This window comes from Pteropus vampyrus, unplaced genomic scaffold, assembly GCF_000151845.1.
Source record: "Pteropus vampyrus isolate Shadow unplaced genomic scaffold, Pvam_2.0 Scaffold15, whole genome shotgun sequence".
NCBI lineage: Eukaryota > Metazoa > Chordata > Mammalia > Chiroptera > Pteropodidae > Pteropus > Pteropus vampyrus.
In genome coordinates this window covers 728,609-749,397 of record NW_011888796.1, presented here as the reverse complement: position 1 = coordinate 749,397, position 20,789 = coordinate 728,609, and the positions used below count along the sequence as shown (strand labels likewise).

General features: G+C 45.4%; 1 protein-coding gene and 1 pseudogene across 1 annotated transcript in view; one reads left to right on the top strand and one right to left on the bottom strand.

Annotated features, from left to right (window-relative positions):
- The window catches only part of GALNT16 (polypeptide N-acetylgalactosaminyltransferase 16), a 72,237-nt gene that overhangs the window by 10,992 nt on the left and 40,456 nt on the right, over positions 1–20,789 (top strand). The window lies entirely within an intron of this gene.
- On the bottom strand, positions 15,702–15,820 carry LOC111735956 (annotated as a pseudogene).

Genomic DNA, 20,789 nt, shown 5'->3' with positions numbered 1-20,789 from the left:
CTCAGTGAGGTTGCAGTCAGCTGTCAGCTGGGGCTGCTGTCATGGAAAGGATCGAAGGTGGCTGTCTCATGTGGCTGGCAAGCTGGTGCTGGCTATTGGCAGGAGGCCTCATTTCTTCTCCACATGAGCCTCTCCACATGTCTGCTTGAGTGCCTTCATGGTATGGTGGCTGGCTATCCCCAGAGAAGGCACTCCAGGAGACCAAGGTAGATACGGCAAAGCCTTCTTAACTTAATCTTGGGAGTCACATTAGCAAAGGAGTGATGTGGTCTGATAGCATTTTGAGAGACCTCTGTGGCTGCTGGTTTGAGAAGAGACAGAAGGGAGGGCAGAAGCCCTTTTGACTGCCTGGTACATGCCAGGAGCCTGCCAGTTGTGTTGCATTTACTTTTCCCCTTAACTGTCACGGCTGGCTTGTGACCTGAGTATTACTACCCCCATTTTTCAGATAAAGGACCTGACTCAGGGAGGGCAGGTTACCTGCCAATGGAACCAGGGTTACCTGGCACCCAAGTCTGAGGAGATGCCAACTTCTCGGGAGGCCCACTGCCTGATGGCATGCCTTACGAGGGGAAAACAGACTTTGTGAAGGATCTTAATTTCCTTATTTCTTAAAATCAGGATGGAAAATCTAAGAAGGCCAAGAGATATTCATAGGTTGGACAAAGAAGGGCCAAAGGGACTAGAGCTGTAGGGGAGATCCAGGCACTGGAGTGGAGTTTGGAGGGTTTTATGGACTAGAAGGCTGTGGGCTGGGTAGAGTCTCTGCTATTGGTTTAGGCTCTCCAAATTAGCAGAACCTCTAAAGTCAGGGAAGCCTTGGTGTTACCTGCACTCTGGAGAGTTCCATGCAGAGGGATCAGGCCCACCCACCTGAGCTAGAATGCCTTGCAGTAGTAAATGAACTAGGTCAACATATGTCAGCACAAATGAAACTTAAAAACATGATGTTAGAAGGGGAGAAAAAATGCGATTGCAGATAATTTAGTATAGTACATTTATGCAAATTAGAATATAAAATGATTGTGTCTGTCGTTCCTGGACGTGTGCATGTATGTGTGCATATACATATATTTCAAAGAATAACAATGGACCAAAGAGGACACACTTAAGACAGCGAGTGTTGCTGGCCAGAGACAAGGGAGGAGACCAACAAGGAGATTGACTTTATTTGTCATGTTTTATTTCATTTTCTTTTTTTTAGAGGAGAGAGGCTTGAAGCCAATCTGACAAAATGTTGACAAACTGAATTCTAGAGGCAGTGCAGGTGATTCTCAGTCTTTGTAGTTTGGGGAATTAAAAAAAAAAACAAACTTAAATCTAAAAACTTATAAAAGGAAAGAAAGAGCTGGTGCCTCAAGGTTCCTGGGTCTCAGCTGCATGAAGATGGAGAAGAAGAGTAGTGGAGGACCGAAGGCAAGGTTCCTGCTGCCCCAGAGACCCCATAAAGCTGTCCCCCACGCAGCACTGTTTTCATTTGCCCGAAGGACAACCAAGTGATTCTAGGTGCTCATATAAGGAGAGGGGAAATCCATTTCAGCTCTAGACCTTGTGAGGTTTGTGAGGTGTCCCACTGGAAACCACCAGCCGAATCTCTGGAGCAGAAGGGAGAGAAAGGACAAGAGGGAAAGCAGGGCAATCCCAAAGCCGGTGGACCCCGGCTCCGCGTGTCTGTCCTCCTCACTTTTCAGTGCTCTGTGAGCTCCAGGGGTGGAAGTCTCTCTCCTTTGCTCCAGCAGGGCTATGTGGGCAGGACACCTGCCCAGCCCTTCATCCTCTTGGGCTCCGCATGGTCGCGTGACCCGGGGAGCTGCGGTCTGCCATGGCTCTCTCTTCTCCCAGGCCTGTGGCATTTCTGAGACTTGATATTTCACTGGCCTGGGGAGCCCAATCCAGTCCGCATCACTGCAGACGCAGTCCTCTCCCTGAGCGTGGGAGTGCTGGGTAGGAGCTGAGCCTGCCCTCAGGGCCGGTTAAACCCCAAGACACCATGATGATCCTTAGAGGAACGATATTCATTCTGAAATTACTTCCTGCGGGTGAGTACTTGCATACCTGGAGCACTTCAAAGACCAAGTGTTAGGACTATTAATTTTCATAAGTTACCTGATGGGGTTTGCCCCAAGGGCCTCTGAGAGACATCAGAATTGACAAAGATTATATCTGCACTGATTTTTTTCTTTATAAGCACACAGCTCAAGCTACATGGTGAGGTTCCATACCCTTCAGAAGGGCTTGGAACCTGGGGCCACCTTGTCCTCTAAAGGTGATTCCTTGTGCAGTTTTTTTGCACTCTGCCTGCTTGGACACAGTGTTGTATATTGGCCTGGAGTCTGTTTCACTATGACTGTTGTGACTATGCCCAGTGCACGGATGAAGAAACAGAAGCTCAGAAAGCTTAGAAAGGTGAGGTCACTTGCCCGTGATAACTACACATATTTACAGGTATCTACATGGCAGGCCCTGGTCTGGTGGTACAGAAGTGAACACCACACATTCATTGTGCTCCAGCCACACTGCTCACTCCTTTTTTTTTTTTTTTTTTAATTTATGCCTACAGCACCTGGTCTTCCTGGGTGGTTTCCCATCCAAGTACTAATCAGGCCCGACCCTACTTAGCTTCCGAAATCAGACATCGGGCTTCTTCAGGTGGCATGGCCGTAGATCATGGACCATGGCTCCACTGGGGTGCGAACCCAGGAATTTCTGCGTATAAAGGAGACGTGCTAACCGCTACACTATGGAGCCATGTCCAGCACACTGCCCACTCCTGTCAGCGTATCCAGTTGTCCTGCCTCAGGCCCTTCGCACAAGCCCTTTTCCTTGGCTTACAGACCCCACCCCCATCCCAGAGCTGACCATGGCTGGCTCCTCTCCCTGTCCCTCTCTCCAGCCCTTTATCTTGCTTTATTGGCTTCCCACATTTATCACTCCTAGAAATGACCTTGTTTATGTTTTCTTTACTGCTCTCCATCTCGCCCCCTCCACTAGAATGCACAACCCATGAGAGGAAAGAAGACTGTGCGGTGTTCACTTCTGTACCCCCAGAGCAGGGCCTGCCATGTAGATACCTGTAAATATGTGTAGTTACCACGGGCAAGTGACCTGACCTTTCTAAGCTTGCTGAGCTTCTGTTTCTTCATCTGTGCCCTGGGCATAACTAGGCACAAGAGTCGTATTAAAAGAGATATACTATACACACAGGGTATGACATGCTATACACAGAGGGTATGATGCATCTGCAAATGATGGATGAGAGCAAAGAACATGTCTTGTTGTTCCAGACAGTGCCTGGCACCTAATGGGCATGCAGTATATGTTGCTGGAATTGGAGAGAAGCTAATCATTATTGGTATGGCTGCTATAACACACATGCCTTGGTTGCCAGGATGTCAATGTGTTTGCCAATGTCAGACTTGGCTTCCTACAGGTCCTAATCCTTGGGCTCAGGCAGATGAAGAGCTTGGTGTGATATTCCAGGAAGTTTTTCCAGAGTAGGAAAGATAGGGTGGTGGCCATCACAGGGCTTAAGGCCATGGACTCTGGAGTCTAGCTGTCTGGGTTCAAATATAACTTTACCACTTACTAGCTAGCTGTGTGACCGTGGGCAAGTTACTTAACCTCTCTGTGCTTCAGTACCTATGTCACAGGGTAGTTATGATGATTTGGTTATTTACTATAAGTAGTGCTCTTAGAATGGTGCCTGGCACTTAATTGCTATGTTAATTTTATTATTATCCATCTGCTTTCTCAGCTTCCCTTTGTCTTGTATTCATTCATTTAAGATATATTCATTAAGCATCTACTGTGTGTCCAGAACTATGCAGGGTGCCAGGGAATCAAAGGTGAACAAAACACCCTGGACCCTGTCCTCAAGGTGCTCACGGTCAGGTGAGGGAAGAGATGATGACAGGCGTGGATAAATACTAGGGGACGACATACCTAGGAAGCATGATTCAGCTCAGCCATGCCCCTCCTGTTTGGGAAAATGAATTCCTGCCTTAAGGCTCTCACACCTGCCCTGCTGCACCAGCTCTCCTGGGACTAGAATCATCCTTAACTTCTCAGAGGTGGCAGGCACCATGGAGACCCCAGACTTCTTTCTTATCTCTCACCCAAATACCCACTGCAGTTTCTCGAGGAAAGGTGCAACTACAGGGAGCAGGGAGCAGAGCTACCACTTCAGTGTCAACAGTGGGGCCTCCTGCCACCATCCCACCTCAGGCGGCTTCGGCCATCGCCATCAGCAAACACAGATGAACGCAGCTGTCTCAGGAGTGTTGTTCTGGCAAAAGCAGCGGCAAACGGATATAACCAAGGAACCACCAGCTGTGGGTCTGCTCTTGGGCTACCACTTCAACTAATTCTCTCTGCCTGATGTGTTCCCAGCAAGGTGATGGTTGGAGCTAGGGCAAGGAGGCCCTTTACACGTGGGCTGCTGACTGGTGACAAATGCTCCAGGGCAGAAAACTTGCCACCTCACCCTACTGCAAACCCCCCACTGAGCACCCTCATCCAGCAAAACACTGGGACTCAACTAATACAGCGAGCTCTGGTTCCAGGGCTTACTGTGAACCTGGGCGAATCATGTCTCTGTTTTGTATCTGTTTCCTCCACTGCAAAATGGGGACGACGAAAGGAGAGTGCTTGTAATTTGGAGATCGCTGTGAGGATCAGATGAGATTATGTGTTAAAACACGTAGTATTCGGTGTGGCTGTATTATATTGATGTCGTTTATTATTTTGTTATCATTTTCCAGGGACAGTTAAGTCATGCCCATAGCTCATCCCACATGGAAGTAGGATGGCTCTCATTTAAGAGAGATTATTTCATTTTCACAACTGTCCTATGTACCGTCATCTATATACATTTTAGGGGCGCTGTTGTAGCTGCACAGACGAGAGTCCCATCCAAGTTACCTCAGACATTAGAGACCTGGAACTGAAGCTGCAAGTGAAGGAAACTGAGGTCCTGTTTTCCATCCCTTCCTCAGAGACCAGAGGCTCTGTGTCTCCCTGGTACACACTCCATGCTTCTCACTAGCCCTGGCTTCTCTGTACTTCCGCCGGCATGTGGCCTGTGATCATGGTGATCCAACCCCAAGTCTGCCTCATGGCCTTGCGCAACCATGTAGTCTTTTTATTTCCCACCTGTTCAGAGAGAGCCTCTGATTGACTGAGCTCATCCTGCTGAGCCCAGCCACGGAGGTTAAGGTCACTAGTCATGCACTAATGGGCCACCTTTGGTCAGGTGCCTACCCTGGCCAAACAGCTGCTCGGAATCACAGGACATAGAATACACAGTTTAGGGCAGCAGGGGACATGGGGATGGGGTGGAGGGCAGGGACAGAGTCCCTTAAAAAGAGTGGACAAGGGAACTCTCTGCAGTGATATTAATGTTCTCGGGATTTAGATTACACAGGTGTATGCATTTATCAAAATTCATCTAAAGGTATGCTTAAGATTTATGCACTTTACAGTCCCCGCCACACAAAACCTTAAACAAATTTTGAACTCTAGTTAATAATATGCATGCTAAAGTATTTAGGAGTGAAGCATACTGAGGTCTACAGCTTCCTTTGAAATATACCAAAAAATTAAGGTAGATTGATGAATGAATGAAAGAGTGGATAGAAAGATAGATAAATGATAAAGCAATTACAGCGAAACGCTAATGGCAGAATCTAGGCGGTGGGTGCATGGTTGTTTACTATATAATTCTTTCAGTTTTTCAGCACACTTGACATTTTTTATAATAAAATGTAAAAGTTTTATTTGAAAAAAAGAGTGTGAACTGGCTGGCACTAACTGGCATCTCAACGCTTTTACTTTTTCCAGTCAAAAACACAGGACACTAGTGCCCCAGGCCTGCTACAAAACACTCAGCAACTCTTGACCAGTATCTAACTTCCATCAAAAGCTGAAAGGAGTCGATTAACAATTGAGAGAGTCTCCAGGATCTGAGTCACTCAGCACTCCTGGTTTTCCAGATCAAGTCCCCACATCAAGCCAGGTCACCGGAAAATGGCATACCTGGCGGTGATTTGTGATTTTGCTCACTGTTGGAAAGTCTTTGTAGAATCACAACTCTCCATCACACCCTCACTTTTATAGAACCCCTTTCAGCATCTTTGTATAATCACCATTGACATCATTGTTGTATTTCCATTGTGTGAGAATCCCTGAGATAAAACCACAGTTCCCTCCAGGGCTTTGGGTCTGGTTGCTGTTGCAGGCCCAGCACGGTGGGCCTTTCCCAGGTGCTCAGTAAATGTTCACCGTCTAAATGCAAGGCTGAGTGGATTGTAGAATTCAGTGCAGGAAAGAAGCATCTCTTTCCTGTCTGATGGGCATGTTTTCTTTTAGCAAACAGTGAGAACTAAGCAGTGCACAGTGCTTCCCTGTTGGTGTGGCTAGAAATTCATAGAGCAATTATAACTGATCTGGTAGTCTGGGGTCCCTCACTGGGAGGGGAAGGTATCTAGTTCTTCCCTTCCATGACTTTGAATTTGTCTTCTTGTGTCTAATGATACAGAGAATACATAATAAATAAATGAATATAAGTCAAGTCTAAGTCTTTCATTTTGCTGTTGAGGAAAATGACTCAGAGAGGTTAAGTGACTTGCCCCAAGGTGAACAGCAATCTGCTGGACAGCAGAGCCCACACAGATGCTGCCTTTCCTACCTCCACAGTTCTTTCTCCTGGACCACAGTGCCTCTTGTGTTCACATCTGTGAAAATCCTAACCGCAGAGCCCAAATCCAGTAGAAGATTCTCCACTTGCTTCTCATCTAGGTATTGAGTGACTAATTCTGAGGACTCAGAGAAAGTCCTCCATAGCGCCAGGAGCTCTGAATTGTCCCTGAAGACTCTTTAGTCCTGAAAGACTGTGGTGCTAAGAAACCAAAATGTTTCTTGGAATCAGTGACCCTGCAAGTCTAAAGCAAACTGGCAAAGGTATCTGCCACTGTCTCTCTCAAGTCTCCATAACCTGCTTTCCAGCAGGGACTAGAAGGGCTAGTAGAACCTAAGGAAATGACCTAGATTTACAGTGGAAGAAATGACTGATGGAGAGAGGGTCACTCATTTAAAGTCACAAGCTTGTTTGGGCTGATGAGGGCTGGGATCCAGGCCTCTTGGCCACAGTTTTTCCCACTACACCATGCTGTCTCTTTAGAAAGCCACAGGACATTTGTTCTGTGTTAGGACAAGCCATTAGGCAATCAGACTGAGTTGAGAGCCAGCTGTGAAGGGGCCGCTGATGCAATTGGTGGTGAATGAATTTAGTGGAGAGGCTTCCAAACCCAACCCACACCAACATGTTGGGCCCAGGAGACCATAGCACTCCTGCCAGTGTCTAGCATCTGTGTGTCCCTAGGGCTCAGGGGGCCAGCACAGCCTTCATTCCTTCTATATTGAGTCAGCACCTAGCCTGGCCCAGCGAGCTATGGCCCCAGACCTCACTAGTTTACCACTTGGAATCACCGGGAGACAACAAGATTCATGGGATCTTAACAAGGTATATCCTCATGGTCCAGAAATTTCCCATAGGTTTCCATCCACCTAGAACTCTATAGATTGGAACTTAGTCAGTCTTTACAGCATCAGAAACTTAAAAACTCAACCCAGCGTCTGGGAAAGTCAGCATCTAGAGAATGAGAGTGTGCATGTCTGGTCCAGGCTCATGTTTGGGTCTTATGTCGACATGGGCTTTTACCTCGATAAAAGGCCCATATCAACAGTGAGTAGAGGTCTGTAGTTGTTTTCCCTTTGGGGCTAGTGAGGGATGCTGCAGTCTGGAGGCCTTGGAGAGACTGAGAATGGTTGAGCCCATGTGGAAGTCATTGCTTTGTGGGCCCGCCATTTTGGAGTCTCTGGTTTAAGTTACCATGGGGAATGTATTGCTAGGGTATCTAGGAAGCTGGGAACCAGTCACTTCAGATGGTAAAAACCTCTGAAAGTTTCTCCTTGCTAGAAGGCTCAGACCCTACAATCCTCTGTTGCCAGTCTCAGACCTAAGGCCTGGGAGGGCCTTGTTGGCCCAGCTTAAGTCCTGTGGTTACCCTTTGGTGGGAAATAGTAGGATATCTCCAAAGGGGCCTGCAAGGACCCCTCTGGCTTCCACGGTGATGGTGGTGGTGAGGGCGAGAGACCCCTGGATTCACCCTCTGTGTGGGGTTGCCCTCAGAGGCAAGGGGCAAATCCTTAAAAGAAACAAATGCGTTCTTCAAAAGGGGAAATGGATGCTGGGCTTCCCAAAACAAAGGCTGTCTTCCATGCCCTGTGTAGAAATTGTCCTCGGCCATTTTTGTTAATCAATTTGACATAAACATATGCTTTGGTCAGTGTCGATGATCTAATGTGTAAGATTCTTAAAAGCAAGAGACAGTGTCACAATGTTAGTTATTGATGCATACCAAGATGTGCATCTTTATCATTAGAAATCATATTTGTAGCTCAAGTTTGCCCTTTGACCCACACCATCTCGCCTGATCTTTGCAAGGTTCCGGGAGGCAGTCGTTCTACCAGATTCAGTGCTCCCAGGAGAAGCACCCTTTGCCTCAGGAAATCAACATCTTGGATGGCTGTGCAGGCAAACAGGAAGGCAGAGGAACAGAAAATTGTCCCAAGACATCAGAAATGAACCCAGGCTATTTGTGCTGGGAACAGCTCTGCAGGGGCAGACTCTGCCATCATCTGTCTTTGGTGCCTCCCCAGAGGAGCTGAGACAAGACTTGGGTGTGGTGTTTGCCCTTTGGTTTTATTGTTGATGATTTTAAACTAATGGAAGCAAATGAAAAGGTTATAAAAATAGGAAGGCTCTCACTGACTCCAAGATGCTGTGGTGGAGAGTGATTGAAAGATTCATATTAAGAATGTGACTCCTGAGAGCACCTTCTAGCACTCAGACCTGTTGTGGAAAATTCCCTGTACACTTCAACTCTGGGCTGGGAACAAAATCTCAGCCCAAATGGTAATGGCCTCAGAAAATTACCAGCCCTTGAAAATGAGGGTGGAGAATGAAAATGCTATTTCAGCCCTATCTGGAAAGAATTACATGTCAAAACTCTCCATCCCAGTTCCATTATTGACGGTTAAACCATGTTAGAGGAAGCAAATGTCTCCTGCGAAGGCTCCTTGCTGCTCTCAGGACCCATGGAGCTCTCTGGACACCTGTGATTCTCAGAGGAGGTGAGTCCTGTGGCCTGCAGTGCTGGAGAGAGGGATTAGAGGCTTCCAGACCTACTGAGGCTCAGTGACCCTCTTTTTATATTTAAATTCTCAACTTCAGTGGTCTTCACCATAAGGTTAAGAGCTAAGGGATCTTCTTTTCAGAAGGTCTTTGTGTTTTTGGTAAGCCTTAATATTTAATAATTTTACATAGAAATGTTTGGGGTTTGTCCACAAAGTCTCTTGGAGGGACTTGACTCTGACTTCCCCATGTCTCTACACTGGATGACCCCAGGTAGACCAGCTGTGCAGACAGCTGGCTTGGTGAGGACACAACCCAGTGCAACCAGGACTTATCCCCTACTGTCCTGCTCTTGGCCAGGGCAGTGGGAGGGGTTGTACCTTTTGCAGGCATATACCAAGCCCTGACCTTGGCCCTAGCCTGACCTCTGGGCACAGAAGCTCAGGCAAGAGATTAAGTGTAACAGGGAAGGACAAAGTCTCACCTCTGCCCGAAGGGCCCAGGAACAGGAGTCTGACGCCCTGGGTTTCGGTCCCTCTTCACTAGCTGTGGAACCATTTTTTAATTTTTAAAATGATGATTTGATAATACAGGCTTATCAAATGAGATAGTGCATGTGAAATTGCTTTACAAACTGACCAGTGTCATAAAGCCTAAGGAACGACAGTCATTACTGTAGTGGGTGCCCCACAAGCATTGCTAACTTGGGAGGGGCTTGGATGTCCCTCCTGGGCACAGACTGGGTGGCATCCTGATGGGTCCTTCTTTAAGACGGGAACCTGAGATGGGAGAGGGGACCTGGGCATGGCTCTGTCTCAGCCTTACCACTAGTTTAATAGCTGCTATTTATGGAATGTTAACTTTGTGCCTGGCACCATGCTAAGCATTTTACCCTCATGATCTCATTTTCTTCCCTCAACATCCCTGTGGGGTACCGGGGTAAAGATGAAACTGGGGCACAGAGATGTTAAGTAACTTACCCAAGACTACACAGCTAGTAAGTGGCAGTGCTGGGACTCTCACCCAGGAGGTCTCATTCTTAAGTTAGTGCTCTGAGCCCGTATGCCAGACCAGTTCTTTGTTTCACATTATGACCACCATCCTGGGACAGAGGGAAAAAGGTGGGTGAGCTGCTTAACGGTGTCGCCTGTGCTTGGCCGGCTCCTCCTGGGAGAGGAGGGGGTGGGAGCAGCAGCCCAGAGCCTAAGGGAGTGTATCTGACTGCTCCTCAGCTCATCCCTCATCCCCCAAGACACCAAAGCGGGGCTCCTCCCACACTCTTCACTGGTCTTATTGCCCCAGAAAGTCCTTCTTTATGCCTAACCCAGCCAGCTCCTGCCCCAGCCTAGACCCAGCTGCTCTTTCTCTGCACTCTGGGAGATGGAGAATTACTCCATTCTTCCTATAACAACATTTCTTCTACCAAATTCACAGGTCTACCTAGAGTCTCACAGCCTGTCTCTTCAGTCTAATGAGGTTGGCTTCCCCTCATCCATTTGGTTTGCAGGATCCCTGTGGAGAGGGTGGCAGATGCGTCCAGGGAACAGTGGCTGCAGTTCCCCTCGTCCTGCCGTGGTGAGGATGGGGTTGGTCTACTGGTCAGTCTTGTCCCAATATAGAGAGTTGGATCATAGTGCTGGGAGCATGAGACATTTGGTTAATCGTCTTCTACAAGGTGCAATGCTTCCTTAACGATCTGCAATGAGAAATGTATCTGTAGGCAACGAGATAGAAGACAGATAATCATGTTCATTTGTTAAGCCCTAATAGGTGCCGTGAACCGGTGCTGATCACTCTACACATATTACAATATGTAATCCTCACACCCCTCAAGCTGTTACTTTTTTTCAACCGATTTTACAGATGAGGATGCTGAGACTTAACAGAAGTTAAGTATCTTGTCGTTGATCCAACGGCCAAATCAGTAGAGGAGCCAGGATCAAACCCTGTTCTGTCTCACCCCAAAGCCTGGGCTCCAAAATCCTCAGTCGGCACACTGTCCCACTGCCTTGCAGAGAAACCCAGGCACTTAAGTACATGTTAGGAATTACGTTGACTGCTCTCTCCTCTCTCCACCCCTTAATGTCTAAATCAGATAGAGAAGTGATTTCTTTATGGCCGCTCTGTAGGCTGAGTACTTTCCTTTCAGCGAGACTATTTCTTAAACAGGTTTCGCTTTTTATACTCCCTGAATATTTCAAGATACAATTGGACAAACCTAAGCTACTTGAGTCAATTAGATAGTGGTTTCTTCCCTGGCTAGCATTTATTGAGTACTTAATGTATGTCAAGCACTTTGTATTAATTATTTTTATTTAATTCTCATAATAACCTGAATAAGGCCTTGTCATTGTGAGGTAGTGCAATTCAGTGGTTAAGCACTTGGCCCTTAAATTAGGCTGCCTGCTCTGCTGCTTGCCAAGCTGTGTGACCTATGTGACCATGGGCAAGTCACTTAACCTCTCTGTGCCCAGTTTTCCCATTTGTGAAATGATGTAAAATGATCACCAGAGGAGAGATGTGAGGATTAACATATGTAAAGTACTTGGAACAATGCCTGGCATCAGAGTAATCATTAGTTATTACAGACCCACTTTACAAATAAGGACATTGGAAGGTAATGTAGCTTGCCCAGCTAAACTAGGAGGGCTGACATTTTAACCCAATGAGCTGAATGCCAGGATCCATGCTCTTAACCACTACCACTTCTTAGTAGCTCCAATTCCTTTACTTTTTAAAAACCATTTTATTGAGTGTAATTTACACACCATAAAATTTACTCATTTTAAGTATACAATTCAATGACTTTACTAAATTTATAGTTGTGGAGCCAGCTATAATAAATCAAGTTTACAACATTTCTATCATCCCCAAAGGATCCCTTCTGCCCATTTAGTCACGTTCCCTTCCCACTCCCAGCCCTAGGCAGCCACTAATCTACTTTTTGTCTATCTATAGATTTGCCTTTTTTGGACATTTCATATAAATGGAATCATACAATATGTGGTCATGTGTCTGACTTCTTTCACTTTGCATGATGTTTTTGAGGTTCTTTCATGTAGCAGTTTGTTTCATTAGTTTATTCCTTTTTATTGAGGAGTTTAGAGCTTGCTTTGTGCCAGGCACTGTGTGTTGTATACTTTATGTACTCCATCTCAATTAATCTTGGAAATAATTCAGTGACATTGGTCCTGTGCTTATCTCATTTTACAGCTAAAGAAACTGAGGCTCAGAGAGGTTACGTAGTTTGCCTAATGTTAAACAGGCAGCAAGTGAAGGAGCCAAGGCTTGAATTCTTATCTCTGTGACTTCAAAACCCGTGGTCACTAAACTATACTTCAGATTAAAGACATTTAGGACTGATTCAAAGAAACAGCCCCTTTCTCGTGCAGGGTCAGGAGGGCGCAGGAGTTACAGCCTCTGGAGAGCAGCCTTGAGGCCCACCAACACCAGCTCCAGAGAGCCCACTCTATCTCAGGGTGAGGCTGTCTCAGGCCCAGTGTCCTTCACCTGCATCTGCAGGTTTTCTGGCTGTGTGTTGCCCCCTCTCGGCCCCTGGAAGGCCTCTCCCTGCTTCAGCTTGCAGGAAGGAAGTGGGGGGAATAGGGAATGTGTTGCCAGAAAAGTGGCTAACATCAGAAGAAAGTATAGGGTCCCCTCTGGCACAAGTCATTTTATAGCTCTCCCAGCCCCAACCTGTTGTTGGAGAATTATGGAACAATTGCAAAAGCACTTCACGAATGCCCTGCCATCCCCCCCTCTCACTTCCTACATCCCCCCACCATGTTCTAGCCTTCCAGACACTTTGAGGTATCTTCCCCTGGTTTTGCCAAGCCAAATAGCCAGCAAGAGGCTTATGGCTGTTAGCTAGAACAGCAGGCTGGCTGCCTGGTTGCCATGGCAGCAGCTGTTGTGAGTAAATGGTCTTTGTGGCAGAAGACAATTTAATAAGGCAAATTTGGGGGCCCAGTGGGAAGATCTGGTAAAGGCTTTATTGGGTATCTTCTGTGACACTGGGAGGCAGGCAGAGAGAGTGATTGAGGTGGGCTGGAGGCTTTTGTGCTACAGAGCTTGGCCTGGTGATGGGAGAGCTGCATCTTATGTCCTTGGAGATCCTGAGGCTCATCCCTAGACATCACCCAAGGCTGTGACCTTGCACTTCTGCTTCCAGGTGTGAGACATCTGAAAACAACTGGAAAACAACTGGAAAATCTGGACAAAGCATTACAAACATCTGCATGGGGTCAAGACTGACTTGGACAGGACAGGTGTCTCCCCCTAGGGACCCATTTCAGTGCGTGCAGTGGCCCTGGGGAAGTGGTGTGCTGTTTCTGTGTCTGTGCCATAGTTGAAATAGCAAAAATCCTGAAGAGAGTTGTCTGTTCTCGCTGTACTGCTTCTCTCCTTCCATTCTTTCTCGATCCACTCCCATCAGGTTTTCGTCCCTACTACAGTTTCTCTAAAATGCTCTTGTTAAGGTCGCCAGCGACCTCCATGAGACTAGATCCCCTCATTAATTCCTGGTCCACATCCTTCTTTTTTAGCCACTGCTTTTGACACTGTCGGTCACTGTGTCTTCTCCTGTCACTCTTGGCTTTTGAGAGACCACATGCATCCAGCCGTTCCCTCCCTTTCTCTGTGCTGAGGCTTCCTCCTCTCTGACCCTGACGCTTGGAGAGCCCAGAGCACAGGGCTTTGTCTGCTTCTTTGTTCTCTTCTTGTTTGCTCCCCAAGGGATTTCACCTCGACTCTCAGGTTCCCAGAGCCAGAGCCTTGCATGCCAGAGCCTTGCATGCAGCAGGTTCATTGGGTGTGCCTTGGGATGAGCACCTGTAAGGGAATGATGGACACTGGGGACCTGGAAGGTGAAGTTGAACTGTGATACTGTTGCAGCAGAGACTTCTGCCAATGCGACTGGGATCTGGGGAGTGCCAAGCACTGTGCTTTGCAGGGCTTAAATTATTGAATTCTCATAAAGCCCTTGTGGAGGAGGGCCTGTCATTGTTCCCATTTTGAGGTGCAGAGGTTAGGCTGGGTTAAGTTATCCAACTCGCCCACCATGAGAAGCCGAGACTCAGACCTAGCCTGGCTGCCTCCCAGAGCCCTCAGCTCACTTCTGTTTTGTAGAGGGTCTAAAAAGTATGTTGATTCAACTCTTGGGCCAGGTACCTTGGAGGCCCTGCCAGGGTCTGCAGCTCTGCCGCTTACTCCCCTCACTACTGGCACCCTAGAATCCATACCTACAGGGTCCCCAGAGCCCCTCTGCTGAGGAGAGGGAACACATTTCTCTGGGGGTCAAAGGCAGGGGTCTGAGGCCCCACTAAGCTGTGAGGGTCTCTTGTTTCATTTTAAGATGCATAAGAAGTTTGTGCCTGCCTCCTGTTTAGTGGAAAAATAATGTCCTACCTCCCCAATCTTTGAACAAAAGAAAGGCACACATTGATTTTCTCATGTCAGTGCATATGCCTGGACGGATTATCTCACATCCTTGAGATCATTTAGGACTGATTCACAGGCCCTCCTTTGAGAAGCTCAGATCTACCTTTTTTTCTAATAGATCTGAGGACCGAGAATGAGGGCAAGTGACCAGATTCTCCCTTCCCACCACCCAGGCCTGAAGTAACTACCCCCAACCCCATCCTTCTTTCCTGTCCTTCCTTATCTCTAGGCGCTGTGACTCATGCTCCCCAGGGCTGCCTGCCGAGGACTTCCAGCTTCAGTGTGCCACTATCAGGCTGGGGTGGGGGTGGTGGAAGGTGGTGCCAGAGGGGCCTTCTCTGGATTCTATCCCTGTCTCCTCTTAAGACCCCAAAGTAGACTTGGTTTAGAGTCGGATGGAGCTATTCTCAGACGATGAAAGAATTCAAGCAGCTCCAGAGGCAAGACGAAGGGATGAGGACCCAGAGAGCCAGACCTCTTTTCCTAGGCCCCTAGTGGCCGCTTTCAGCACATAAGTGTGCATACCTCAGAGAGGGACATTTCATATGGTGTTGCCATATGCGACAAATGGTTCAGAAATTTCCAAAAGAAATTCAATGCCAAAATAAGCAGAGCTCCAGCCTTTAGGGTGAATCCCTCTACCTTCCTGAAGAGCTTTTATATTTAAAGTATATGTGTGTGTGCCACATGCACAAGTACATCTGCACATATGTACGCATATGCCCCGATACACACAAACATGCCCATGTACATACATGAGCGCACTCATGGCTCCCATACCCAGGCCCGTGCACACAAGTGCACAAGCATGCAGATCCAGAACTAGAAGGAAATACCTGGCAAGGCAAGTGTTTTCCATTGTTTTTCACTTTCTTTTGGGGGTGGGAAGGGGATAGAGGGAATAGTGAGAGGCAGGGCTCTTTTTAGATATTTGCTCTTCCAAATGAACTTTAAAAAAATTTTTTTTTAATTATTTATTTATTTCGTTTATTTATTTTAGGCGAGGCAACTCTTGGTTGACCTCACAGATTGCAAGGACCTTGTCAGCTTACAATCCCTTATTTTTTAATGCCTACAGAACCTGGTCTTCCTGGGTGGTCTCCCATCCAAGTACTAACCAGACCCAACCCTGCTTAGCTTCCGAGATCAGACGGGATTGGGCTTGTTCAGGGTAGCATGGCCATAGACTTAAAAATCTTTTTGTTAAGATGAGCGGTGTTCCTACCAGCTGGACATCCCTGTTAGTCCGCCTTGAGTTTGGAATTCCCTCCTCCTGCTACTGCTCAGAGCTGTGTAGGTGCTTATCCTCCTCAAGATCTTGCGAGTACTTAGCTGTGAGGGGAAAAAGATAAAGGGAGCTTTAGCCTGAGCTTGAAACTTTCCCTACACAGAATGTGGTTGTGGTTTCCCAGTGGAAAAAAACCCACAAATTTATATTGCATTCATAGGGCTTGGTGATTATGTTTTGGTTTACGAGGTATAATGGATCAGAGACAATTTGTGTTGGTTGACATGCTGCAAAAAACCCTCTACGTGCTTCTTCGGGTATATAGATAAGTTTTGTTTGTTTGTTTGTTTTTAGGAGATACCAAGAACTAGAGTTGCTAGATAGGAGGGTGTACAGATTTAACATTCAGGTAGGCAGCTACTGCCAAATTGCCCGGCCCTCCGTGGGACTGTTCTCCCAGGCTCTCGGCAGTCTCTCTCATCTTGTCAATTGGCCCCCACATGGTTCTCGGGTGCATAAATGAGATTGGTTTGTGGTACAGCTACTTGAGAGAGCCATTAAACGGAGTGGGTGACCAACTTGGAGTTGACAAAATACTCCTGTATCCCATCCCCACAACCCCTTCCTGCCCCATTCAGCCATCCTAAAGGCATAGATCTGAGAGGTACCAACTTTGGATTTCCCTGCTGGTCCTTCTTCCTGTTCTTGGAACCCTCCCAAGTCTAATGCTTTTCAGCAGTACTCAGTGTGCAAGAAATTCTTCCTCGGCATCATATTCTCTTACGCACGCATTCACGCACGCACACACACAGCTTTAGAAGCGCTTGCTGTGCAGCAGTACCCTGGGAGTGCTGAGCTAGATTCTATCCCCGGCTTTGTCTCTTTTAAAAAATAATCTATATTTAACCACTTTGGTCCTAAAGGGAATTAGCCAAGCCAAGGCTCCAGTGAGTGCCAAAGGCTGGGGATTGCACCAGTTCTGAACCTGAAGTCCAAGAATGGACCTCAGGGAGTCTGTGAACCTCTGAAACCACCTGCAGCAGTGTTTGGTTTTCTGTGTGCTTTTTTTCTGAGGAGAGTCCATAGCTTTCACCTGGGCCTCAGAGTAGGTATATGACCACCCTGCCCTCTCCCCCCCACACCCAAAATGGTTAAGAGTCACTGTCACAGGGACACAGTAAGTAGCTACTTCAAAAGCAGGCAGAGTAAAGGAATGGCATTCTAGAATCTAGAGAGGGGTTCTTAACAAGTAGGGGCAAACTGTATGCAAAATTTTGTGTGAATATACCTTCTAAGACTAGGACACAGAGATTTTTCATTAAATCCCCAAAGAGTGTATAACTCCCAAATTTAAGACTTTAATGATGTTAAGTATTAATGTCATCTGAAAGGAAAAGTATTTCTAATAGTAATTAATTGTTTCCAAAATGAAATTGCATTTAGTTCATTGTAAATAAAAACCTGAAAAAATTTTCTGGAAATCTAAGAATCACGTATAATCCCAACATCCAAAAATAATAACTTTTTTTTAAGGTTCTTTTAGAGTGTCTGGTATCTGTCTGCCTATCTCTCATCCTTTCTTCATATACTTGCATGTATGTGTATATGCAAACTTAGACTCATACTGATTTTTAACATGGTTTTGTCAAATTATTTTATGAGCACTGTCTCCTGTTGTTAAATCATCTTTTAATGCAGTGTTTTTCAGTTTTAAGTGATTTCAACCAAATCTTACTCATAACTCTAAAATATAAAATAGATTAAAAACAAAGTTCTAGCTAAAGCATAGGGAAACAGGAAACAATTTGAAAGGCCCTACGCTAAAAACATGAGTTTTACTGGCTACATAGTATTCTATTATGTGGAGGTGTAGGGTGACTAGATTTAGCAAATAAAATTATAAGATCTCCAGCTAAATTAGAATTTCAGATAAACGATGAATAATTTTTTAGTATAACTATGTTCCAATTTGAATTTCAGATAACCAAAGAATAGTTTTATAGAATAAGTATATCCCATGCAATATTTGGGACATACTTGTCCTAAAAAATTATTTTTTTATTTATCTGAAATTTTAATTTAACTGGGCATATCTCCATTTTACATGGTAACCTTATGATGTGTCATAGTTTATCTAACCAAGCTTCCATTGTCGGACATTTAGATTGTTTCCATTGTTTTACTAAAAAATATGTAGCAGGTTATTTTTGCACCCACATCTTCATATGTTTATTATTTTATAACATTCTAGAATCATATTTGCTAGACCAAAGGTTGTACTCGTGATGTATTTGCCAGTTGTCCACACTGGAGTGTACTCTCAAGAGCTGTGTATGTGAGCACCTGTTTCTGAAGGGGTTAAATGTACGTCAGTCCGTTATTAGTGGTTTATGTTGGCTTGTTGTGCTGCCTCGGTGAGACCCTGAGACATTAAGCTTCAAGGCTGGCAAGTTTGACCCGTGAGATCCAGGATAGCCAAAAGGGACTCCTTAGCCCAACAGCATCTGGGCTCTTGGGGTCAGGGGTCAGAGCTGATAAGACATAGGGTAGAGATGTGTGGGACCGTCAAAGGAGAGGGGTCACGGTGACCCATTTCACCCAGGAGAAGTAAAAGTAAGCTGGAAAGAGCTAGGCCCATTGTAAGGCAGCTTGTGTTCCATAAAGACAACCATTCCAAGGAGGGGAGAGGCTACAGAGGAAAATTCTCAGAGGGTTTTTTTTCACTTAAATAAATTAAAATTACGTAAACATAGTAATAACAAAAAGGATGGAAAATCACCCGTAATCTCTCCATCCTAACAAATTGCTATTTTTATTTTGCAGTATGCCTTTCTTGTCACGGTCCATCATTTTTATATATCTGCAATCACAGAGTATATACAATTTTTATTCTGCCCTTTCCTCTCATTATTGAGCAAGCATTTTTCTGTGCTGCTACAGAGCTTTCATAGCTAATATTGTTAATGTTATTTTTTTCTCGATTTCACAGGTAATAATTATTCATTAAGACAAATTAGAACATTCAAATAAACAAAAATGAAATCACGATGTACATATTAATTTGTAGCCTGCTTTTTTCCCCCTGAACTGTGTATGGTGAACATCTTTCCATTGTTTAACAGAGCACATTTCTACATCTTTTTAAATAATTGCAGTGTATTCTCTCAGAGGGATGTACCATAACTCATTGAACCAATTCTGTTACTGGAAATCTAGGGTTTTTTCTCTACAATCTTTTGCTCTTATAAATAGAACTCATTTTTAACCATTTCCTTAGGACAGAGTTCTAAAATTGAATTATACGTACACATCTTTTTCAGACTCTTAATACATACTGGTAAATTTACCTCTGGAAGATTTATACCAGTTTATACTCCCTCTAATAATGAATAAGAGTGTACTTATTTTCCCATAGTTGTATCAATTTTTTGTAAATGATTGCCAAATATTCTTTTCAGTTGATGGAACATAATTTACTTATTCTTTTCCCTGCTGTTGACATTTAGATTGTTTTCAAATTTCCATTCTTATAAATAAGATAGTCGTGAACATCTTTGTGCCTAATATTTGTCTATAATGAATTATAGGTTTAAAATAGGAATCCTCAATAAGAAGGCATATTTACACATGTAACTCCCTCCTTCCAAAGGTTAAATTTAAATCTTCTGAGTATATGGGAGATTTGGGGCCCAACTGGCACTCTGCCATGGCTAGGGGAAGGTAATGGACAGAATAAAATAGAAAAGGCCGTGCGCCAAAGGATATAGCACTAGAAAGGTACTGCCAGACTGTTTTCTAAAAGGGTACTAATTTAATAACCATTCTGGTGGCTTAAAAACAATTTAATGTAATATTCAAAGATATTAGTCAAGGAAGAAAAGCATTCTATAAACCCATGATAATGTCATTCCCCACAAAGGACTCCTCTGTCACCCATTTCTGGTTTGGTGACCAAAACTAGCATGCCCACCTGCCTATCTCATACATTTGGCAGAAGCCGCTAGTGGGACTCCCAGGTTACCCCCACTTCCTGCGACTCCCCCATTCTAGAAATCCTTTGCATTCTTACCTCCTGTCCAAAGCTCAAGGCCCCAGAGGGAGCCAGTATAATTTTGGTGACAATCAGAGCTGCTGACCATTCTTCTAGCTCCCGCAGAACCAGGGCCTCTGAGGTACAATATACATACCTTCTTGATGTGACAAACATCCCCCTGAGCACCTACTGTGTATCAAGCAGAGCCGTAGGTCCCATATAAAGAAGGTTTTGGAGGTCTTCCATCATCTTCAGTAAACACGTACTGAAGAATGATGGACGGAATGGATGTTGTTACAGATCACTTAATGTTCAAGGTGGAGGTGGCTGCAGAAATCATCTTGCTTAATCTCCCTTCTTTTATACAATCATTTAGTGAGGGCTCCCATGGGCCAGATGTGATGATTCCGTTTAATAAGCTCGACACTCCTGGGCTGTAAGTATCATTACCTTCTTTCTGCAGCTGTGGAAACGGCTACTCTTAGAGGTTAACTCAGGTGCTGCAGAATGGCCTGTGGGTTAGCCTGACAGCCACTTTCAGCATTCCTTGGCCTACCTGCCTTCTTTTCAAGTAAGTTACTAAGTTAAGCACTCCACACCAGGTACTGTAGAAAAGTTTTTTAAAAAGCTCAAAATGGACCAAATGGAAAAGGAAATGGCACTAGTCAATCGCCTGTGTGCCTGAGTACCAATCTCTTCAGAGTGTTCTTCTGTGATTAGTGCCTGCAGTACAGATAAGGTTAATGGCCCTTGACTCAGGCTTGGCTTCTTAGCGCCCTCCCAATTCCATTTTTAATTGTTAGGACTGGGCTTTGGGGAGAAATCAGGAAAAATCAAGTTGGGTGTCCAAGCATCACCTGAACAGTGAATTCACCTGCACCTGTGACAGCACTTCA